Source organism: Arachis ipaensis, chromosome B7 (genome assembly GCF_059453495.1).
Source record: "Arachis ipaensis isolate K30076 ecotype BB chromosome B7, ASM5945349v1, whole genome shotgun sequence".
NCBI lineage: Eukaryota > Viridiplantae > Streptophyta > Magnoliopsida > Fabales > Fabaceae > Arachis > Arachis ipaensis.
Genome location: NC_142442.1, coordinates 5,753,651 through 5,763,439, shown reverse-complemented (window position 1 = coordinate 5,763,439; position 9,789 = coordinate 5,753,651).

Sequence of the window (9,789 nt, the reverse complement as noted above, 5' to 3'; positions counted from 1 at the left end):
CTATTCGTGAGGAGGGGCCCGCTGAAGGGCACGCGTCTTTCACCCCCCAGCCGGATAGTGACTTAGAGCTCATCCATACTCCCAAGAAGCAGAGGATGTCTTCCAGCCCGGAAGGGGCCCTTACTATAATGGAAAGGAACTTTGATGCTACCAAATTTATTGACTCACAACTGATACCTGGGACGGAGGAGCATTTTCACGGGACCGATCTGTCCGGGCAGGCGAGGTGGATGTACCGCACCTTGCTTCGTGGAGCCGTGATAGCTCGGAAGGCTGAATTCGAGTTATCGGGGATGGAGGCGCTCCGGAGGAAGCTTGAGTCATCTGTTAAAGCGAACAATGACTTCAAGGTCCAAGTTGAACTGCTCCAGGGTCAGCTGTCCGAGATGGGGGGAAAGCTTAGTGCTTCTGAAGAGAAAGCGTCATCCATTGCGGAGAGGTTGAAGGCGTCCGATGAGACCGTGGCCTGGCTGATCGAGCATGAGATGACCTTGGAGGGTCAGCTGAATGCCGCTCAGGGTCGGGTTGCCGTCTTGGAGAAAGAGCGGGAGCAGGCCGTCTCAGAGGCAAAAATCGCTAAAGCCGAAGCCGCAGATCTTAAGAAGAAGCTCAAAGTGACCAAGGAGCAAGGGAAGAACGCCATCTCGATGACCGAAGATGCCCTGAAGGCTCAGCTAAAGATCGCAGCTCCTGATTTTGACACGTCGTCAATTGGCGTTTTCAAGACTATCCAGGACGGAAAGATTGTTGATATGCCAAGGAAGTGAGATCTTGTAACTTGGGATATTTTGTAACGCATTTGCTGAACAACTTGTTGCTCGTTTTTTGTTTTGACTCTTTATAAGTTACACTTATTCAGTCGTTTGGCCGGGTTGCCGTTTACTATATTTGTTGTCGTTATTTCTCTCGGGGGTGGGCTCGCGCCCGTTTTCCCGTTTTATGTTTGTTATGGCTTGGGTCGCCGTGGTCGTGTTGTCGTCGTAGTTGGTTTTGGCCGTAAGGAAGATGGCCCCCGGGGTGATCAGTCCCGGTCTGCCGTTTTAAGGTGCGCTCGTGCGCAGCGCACGTAAGAAAGTAGTGGACAAGTAAGAAAATTTTTGACAAGTATGAGTTAATCGTTAGCTAAGTAATTTACTCAATATGGCGAGTATTTGATAAAATAAAAAGGTAGATTGTCATGCGAACAAAGCAAGTATTTACTATCTGTTTGGGTTCTCAGGTCGGCGAGTCGTCTGGTCATGAGTAGAACCTTCTTAGGCTACTCGCATTCCATGTTCTGGGTACTTCCTTGCCATCGAGTCTTTCGAGCTTGTAAGCACCTTTGCCGAGTACCTCCCTTACCCTGTAGGGACCTTCCAAGTTCACCACCAGCTTGCCTTCCCCTGGGGTCGGTACGCCGACGTCGTTGCGTCGCAGGACGAGGTCCCTTTCCTCGAAATCTCGTTTGAGGACTTTAGCGTTGTAGCGCAGGGCAATTCTTTGTTTCAACGCCGTTTTTGATAAGTGAGCCATCTCCCTTGTTTCCTCGACCAGGTCCTTTTCGACCGCTTCGCTCATGCCCGCGAGTAGTAGTCGGGGGCTCGGTTCGCCGATTTCGACAGGTATCACTGCATCGACCCCGTATGTTAGGCGAAAAGGAGTTTCCCCCGTGGCGCTTTGCTCGGTTGTCCGATAGGACCATAGGACGGAGGCGAGTTCGTCAGCCCATGTTCCTTTCTTATTGTCAAGGCGCTTCTTTAGACCAAGAAGGATGACTTTGTTTGCAGCTTCTACCTGCCCGTTTGTTTGGGGATGTTCTACCGAGGAGAACCTCTGTTTTATCCCTAGGCCTGAGAGGAACTCCATGAACTTCTTGTCTGTGAATTGGGTCCCATTATCTGAGATAACGAACTCCGGGATACCGAAACGGGTTATCACCTGCCTCCACATGAACTTCCGGCAGTTGGAGGACGATATCGTAGCCAGCGGTTCAGCCTCCACCCATTTGGTGTAGTAGTCAATGGCGACAATGAGGTATTTGACTTGTCCTGGGCCGATCGGGAAAGGCCCCAGGAGGTCAACTCCCCATTGTGCGAAAGGTCGAGTAGTCGTGAGAGAGCTTAGCTCGGAGGCCGGTGCCTTGTGGAAGTTGGCGTTTTGTTGACACTTTATGCACCTTTTGACAAATTCTCTTGAGTCTTTCATCATTGTTGGCCAATAGTACCCGGCTCGGATGAGCTTCCTTGCTAGGGCTTTGCCCCCGATGTGGTGCCCGCAACACCCCTCATGGACTTCTCTAAGTACGTAGTCCGTTTGGTCGGGGTGCAAGCACTTCAATAGGGGCTGGCTGAGTCCCTTTTTGAATAGTTGTCCCTGTATGATTGCGTATCTGGCCGCCTCCCTTCTTAAAACTTTGGCCGCTTTCTCATCTTCAGGCAACTTGCCGAGTTCCAGGAAGTTGGTGATGGGGTCTAGCCATGAGGGGCTTGACTTCGTCAAATGGAGGGCGACCGTTGGTTCCTTCACCAAGCCTTGGATGAGGGACCGGTTACCCGATCCTGGTTTTGTGCTCGCCAGCTTGGACAGGAGGTCCGCACGTGTGTTCCTTTCTCTTGGGACGTGTTGGACGGTGACTTCCTCGAACTGACTTGTTATTTCTTTAACCTTTTCCAAGTATCTTTGTAGGAGGGGGTCCCGGGCCTAGTAGCTTCCGTTTACCTGCGAGGTGACAACTTGTGAGTCGCTGCATACTTCGACCTTTGTCGCCCCGACTTCCCGAGCTAGCATTAGCCCGCCCAAGAGAGCCCCATATTCTGCTTGGTTGTTCGACACTGGGAACTCGAACCTAGTCGATTGCTCATAGATGACCCCTGCTGGGCTTTCTAAGATTACCCCTGCTCCCCCAGACGTTTGGTTGGAGGCCCCGTTGACGTGGAGCCTCCATCGTGTGCCCGTTTTCTCTGGGGGGTTTCCCGTCACCTCAACCAGAAAGTCTGCCATTTCCTGGGCTTTGATTGCGTGTCGGGGTTCATACTGTAGGTCATATTGGGAGAGCTCGATGGCCCAAGTCATCATCCTACCAGCCAAGTCAGGTTTTTGCAGTACTTGGCGAATCGCCTGATCCGTCCTCACGACTATACGATGGCTCTAGAAGTATTGTCTTAGCCTTCGGGAGGAGATTAGGAGCCCCAGCGCCAGTTTTTCCAGCTTGCTGTACCTCAGCTCTGGTCCTTGGAGGACCCTGCTCACGAAGTAAATGGGTTGTTGGGTCTTCCCCTCTTCCCTAATGAGCACTGCGGCAAGCGCTTCCTCAGTTACTGATAGGTAGAGATAGAGTGGTTCTCCGGCCCGGGGTTTCCTGAGAACTGGTGGTGCCGCTAAGATCTCCTTGAAGTGGTTGAATGCTTCTTTGCATGCTGGGGTCCATTCGAACGTCATTCCCTTTCTCATTAGATTGAAGAAAGGTAGGGCTCTTGCTGCCGATGCCCCGAGGAATCGGGATAAAGCCGTTAGCCTCCCGGTAAGTCGTTGGACGTCCTTGATACAACCCGGGCTCTTCATCTGGATAACTGCTTGGCACTTCTCGGGGTTGGCTTCCACTCCTCTTTGAGTGATCATGAATCCCAGGAACTTCCCGGCCTCCATGGCAAACGCGCATTTGAGCGGATTAAGCCTCATTCCGTGCTGCCTTAGTGACGAAAAAACACCATCAAGGTCGCTCAGGAGGTCGTCGGGTCGCGCGGTCTTCGCGAGTATGTCATCCACGTAGACTTCTACTGTTTTGTCTATGAGTTCACTGAATATCTTATTCATTAGCCTTTGGTACGTGGCCCCCGCATTTTTCAAACCAAAAGGCATTACCCTGTAACAAAAGATTCCCCCTGGCGTTATAAACGCCATTTTCTCCTCGTCGGGTCGGTGCATCGGTATCTGATTGTATCCTGAGTAGGCATCCATGAAGCTCAGATACCGGTACCCCGCCGCTGCGTCGACGAGTGCGTCAATGTTAGGCAGGGGGTAGCAGTCCTTGGGGCACGCCTTGTTGAGGTCAGAGTAGTCTACGCACATTCTCCATCTCCCATTGTGTTTTTTAACCAGGACCACGTTCGACAACCAAGTTGAGTAGTCCAGTTCCCGGATGAACCCTGCTTCGAGGAGGCTGGCCGTCTGCCTGGCTACCTCTTCTGCCCTTTCCTGCGACATCTTTCTCCTCCTCTGGGCCACTGGCTTGGTTCCCGCCTTGACGGCCAGATGATGCGATACGAGCTGGGGGTCTATCCCGGGCATATCGGCAGGCGTCCAGGCAAAGAAGTCGGCATTAGCCCTGATCATTTCCATCAAAGGTTCCTTCATCTCGTGGGGGAGGTTTCTATTTATGAATGTGAATTTATCGTCCTCCTCGCCGACCCTGAACTTCTCCAAGTCTCCTTCTGGCTCTGGTCTGGGTTTGTCATCTATCCTGGCGTCCAGGTCGGCAAGGAAGACCCCGGATGCTTCTTTGGACTTTTTCCTGAGAGAAAGGCTGGCGTGGTCACAAGAGACCGCCGTTTCCAAGTCGCCTTTGACGGATCCTACGGATCCGTCATCGGTGATAAACTTCATCACCAGTAGCTTTGTACTAATAGCCGCCCCCAGGTCGTTGATGGTTTTTCTTCCCAGGATGATGTTATAAGCCGTGGAATCTCTTAATATTACAAAGTCCGCCATGACTGTTCGTCGCTTCTGTCCTTGTCCCACGGAGGTCGGGAGTGAGATGATTCCATCTGGCTTAATGAAAGTGTCTCCCAACCCTACCACACCGTGCTGATGGGTCGTCAGGTCGGCGTCTCTTAGTCTCAGGGCATCGAAAACGTTTCGAAACATGATGTTTGAGTTTGCCCCGTATCTACCAGGATTCGCTTGACGAGGCCCGTTCCGACCCTGGCCGTGATGACCATGGGCGGACTTTCTGGCGCCTCGTCAAACCATTGGTCCTCTGGTCCGAAGGAGATGGGTGGGAGGCCTCGGAAACCCCTAACAGACGAGGTGGAGACCGCTAGGACCTTGGTGTCTTTTTTCCATGCCGACCTTGACCTTGGGGCGGTGTTCCTGGCCGTTACTACGTTTACCACCGTGAGGCCGTGGTCGTCACCCTCTGGTTCCTGTCATCGTCTTGTTGACCGGGATCTGTCTTCGCTGTCGTGGTCCCGGTTGCGTCTCCTTGGCTCTTTTATAAGGTGGGAGAAGTCGGCAAGTTTCCCATCCTTGATAGCTTGTTCCAGGGCGTCTTTTAGGTCAAAGCAGTCTTGGGTCTTGTGCCCGTAACCCTTGTGATACTCGCAGTATAGGTTCTTGTTTCCTCCCGTCCTGTCCTTCAGAGGTCGGGGCTTCGACAGTATCCCCTTTTCCACTATCTGTTGGTAAACTTCGGTGATTGATGCCGTGAGGGGGGTATAGTTGGTGAACTTCCCAACTCGGGGGAACGGTTTGGGTGCTTTACTCGGACCGCCGTCCCTGGCGTGTTCCTTGGGTCTTTCTCTGCCTTCATAGTGCCGACCTTGGTTGTAAGCGGGCTGTCGTTTATTGGCGGCCATGACCCGGCTGACTTCTTCGTCATTGATGTACTCTTTGGCCACGCACTAGATCTCTTGCATTGTCCAAACGGGCTTTGTGGTGAGGTGCTTCCTGAAGTCCTCATTCGAGAGCCCGTTCGTCAAGCACAGACTTGCCACCGAGTCCGTCAGACCGTCGATTTCCAAGCACTCGTCATTGAAACGGTCCAGGTACTTCCTGGTTGGTTCCCCGGGTCTTTGTGTCACTCCTAGCAAATTGATTGGATGTTTGGCTTTGACAATCCTGGTCGTGAATTGAGCCAAGAAGGCGTGGCTGATGTCGGAGAATTGGGTCACCGAGCCCTACGGGAGGTTGTTGAACCACCGTATCGCTGGGCCCGCCAAGGTGACCGGGAAGGCCCGACATCTGACCTTGTCTCCCACCCCTTCTAGGTTCATCCTGGCCTCGAAAGCCGTTAAGTGTTCGAGGGGATCTTGTGTTCCATCGTACTTCATGTCCGTTGGCTTGTCAAAGTGTTTCGGCAACCGGACCTCGAGTACGGAACGGTGGAAGGGGGTCGCTCCTATTATGACGGGTACCCGGGTAGTTCTTCTCGGTTCGTCGCTCTCCCGACGGGCGTCCTCTTCGCCCCTGTTCGACGCACGACGCCTCTTGTGTCGGGTGTAGATGATTGGGTCCCGACTTTTTCTTCTGGTCCGCCTCCGTCCTCCTGTGCTCTCCGATTCGTATTGGGGGCTGGGTGTGCGCCTCGAGCGGCTCCTTGAACGGGAGCGGGTGGGGCTCTGCTCCGGGGTGCGCTGGTCGTGTTCTCTTTCCGCTAGCCTGCGTTCCAAGTCTTGCATCGTATGGCGTAGCTCTTGCATTATCTTGGCGTGGTTGTCGCCGGTCCCTCCGAAGGGGCGTCTTTCGTGAGTTTGCGTCGTGTCTCTTGGAGGCGACCTCTGTTGTTGTCGAGCTTCCGTCGGAACGGCGCCTCCTCCAAGCACAGGGGGCGCGGCCTCGCAGCCTGTCCCAGTTTGGACTAGCACAAAGTCCATGGACGAGTCCCCACAGACGGCGCCAATGTTCGGTAGGTCGGTTACCGAACTGTTCGAGTCAGGATCTGGGGTGAAGGAGAGGGGCTCGTCTGGTCACGGTCTTCCAGTCCGGGAAGTGCGAGGTCCCGAGCACTTCGTGTGAGAAAAGGGGGGGTGCCACCTGCAAAGACACTCCGACGCTCTTGTCAGAATATGTGCAGGCGGAATGAGGATGGTGTAGGGATGTGACATACCTTGGGGGAAGAGACAGTCTTCCCCTTATATACATGTCAGTAATGGGCCCCTTTGGAGGGCAGGCCCATATTCTCAAGGACGCTGTCCCGTAGCTGCGGGAGAGTCGCACGGGACGCGTGTCCGGGTCGGTCGAGAGGCACGTAGTCGGACCGGGTGGAGCTCGGGTCGGGTTGACCCGTAAGAATCCTGGGTCGTAACACAAATGCACCAGGAATATTAGAGATAATTTAGCAGACTTTCGAAAGCAGTTTATTCAAGCCACAAAAAAAGGTATCATATCCCTACTAATGGTACTAATGACCCTATCTTAGATGCTCACATGGCAAGGGTTATGGGAGGGAAAAATGTAGAGCAAAACAACGAGTATTATAAAGAGAACCCTCCGGGAACGACTGGCTATGGTGGAGAAGCACATAAGATGGCCATTGACCTTGATAGTATAGAAGAAACTGCTCCAAGTGGGAATGCAGCATATATCGAAGAAGAGCCTAAGGCTATGGAAGCCTAAATGGGCTTCTTTTGCATCAGGAGTTTTTTTTTTCTCTGAGTAGACTTATTCATTTACATTAGTATCTATGAATATCTTGTCTTGGAATTGTAGAGGAGCCTTTTCTAAAGGCTTCAAAACTTTTAAATGTTCTTATATTTAGATATAAAACTAACTTATGTATCTTATTGGAAACCCATGTCTCAGGTACTAAGGTTGAGGCTATTATCAGAAAATTGGGGTTTGACTCGTGGTGTATTAATGATGCTGAAGGTTTTTTAGGTGGTATCTGGTGTCTTTGGAGGTCAAATTCATGGAACATAAAGCCACTCATCATTCACAAACAGTTTGTTTATATGAAAGTGCAGTGACAAAATAACGCTCCTTAGTTTTTAACTTCTCCTTAGTTTTTTACTTGGCAAAGGATGACTACAAAGAGAAGACTAGATTATTTTATTAGCAATTTTAACTTTTTCTGATATTTTCTCAGATGTTGGTGTCAAACACTTACCCAAACTAAAGTTCGATCATCGTCCCATTTTGCTGGATTTTCAATTTACTCAAAGGAAAAAAGGAGTTAAGCCTTTCAAATTCCTTGTTCCTTGGGTTTTGCATGAGGATTATAATAATATGGTTAAAAGTAGCTGGTTGGAACAAAATAATTTGTTACAAAATATTAGCAACTTTGTTAATATAGCTAAGACTTGGAACAAAGAAATTTTTTGCCATATTTTCAAGAAAAAACAACTTATTTTTCTAAGGCTTGAAGGGATCAACAAAAAGAACTCTTTTAACAATAATTCCTTCTTGGATAAACTCCAAAAAGATTTGTGGAAATAATACGAGACAGTAGCAATTTAAGAGGAGACTTATTGACAACAGATGTCTAGATGTAATACCATTAATTTTGGTGATAAAAATTCAAAATATTTTTATTCAAAGACAAATGGAAGACGTAAGAGAAACAAAATCACAACCTTAAAGAGTGAGGAAGGCGAATGGGTGGACAATGTATACATTCTTAAAGTTTGGGGTGTTAATTTTTGTAAGAATCTCTATTGTTCTGAATCTGATTATAATGACTTTGTTATTTCTAATCAGTTTCCTAAGTTACAGGATATAGAGTATCAAGATATGGCTAAAGAGGTATCAAACGAAGAGATTAAGGACACAATTTTTTCTATGGAAAGTTGGAAGGCTCCGAGAAGCGATGGTTTTCCAGCCAAATTCTATCAACAAGCTTCAAATGTGGTGGCAAATTTCCTTACGACTTGGGTGAAAGTAGTTTTTAACGAGCCTCGCAACATAACAGAAGTGAACAAGACGGATAGCTATTCTTCCCAAAATTTCTTCACTGAAAAATTTTGGACATTTTAGACCTATTAGTCTCTGTAATATTTGCTATAAAATTGTGACTAAACTCATTGCATCTAAATTGAAAAAACATATGCCTTCTCTTATCTCTAATACTCAGTTAAGTTTTGTGCCTGGCAGGGTTAGTGCAGATAATATCTTAGTAGCACAAGAGGTGATTCACACCATGAGAAATAAAAAATATGGAAAAAGTTTGATGGCAATTAAAATAGTCTTACGACAAACTTAATTGGCTCTTTGTGATGGACTCCCTCAAAGATGCAGGGATCTCAAATCAAATTCGAAGTGTTATTAGCTTTTGTATATCAACGACATCCATAAAGTTTGTATGGAATGGTTCTCCATCAGAAAGCTTCTCCCCAAATAGAAGAATCGGACATGGAGATCCTCTTTTTTCGTACCTCTTTGTTTTGTGCATTGAACATTTATTCTAGTTGATAAATAAGTTAGTTCATGATAAGAAATGAGAATCTATAACTCTATCAAGAAGGGCCTAAAATTTCTCATTTCTGTTTTGCAGATGACCTAGTTCTCTTTGTAAAAGCGGATAGAAAATAGGTTCAGATTATCAAGGAGGCATTAAATCATTTTTGTGAGTATTCGGGATAGAAAATTAACCTTGACAAGTCTTGTGTGTACTTCTCTAATAATGTTAATCATACCATGAGACAAATGTTGAGCAAAGACTTAAGAATCAACCTCATAGCTAACTTGGAAAAATACTTGGGAGTCCCTCTCATTCATGAAATATGCAATCAACAACATTTTCAATTTGTTATTGACAAGATATAAAGCAAGTTATCTAGCTAGAATAAAAAGACTCTCTCTTTAGCCGAAAGGTGCACACTTAGCTTGTTCAATCAATACTATCAATTATTCCTAGCTACTATATGCAAACTATAAAGATTTCAGTAATAATGTACAACAAGATAGATAAAATTTGCAGAGATTTCTTATGGAAAAATAGTGATAAAATTTTAAGTTAGGGTTACTCAAATTTTCTACATATTTACTAAATAATTACAGACGAATATTTTGTCAATAATAACTCTAAAATCAATATTTTAATTTTATTGACAGAATAATTTGTCGATAATTTTTTTTAATTTTTTTACAAACAAAAAA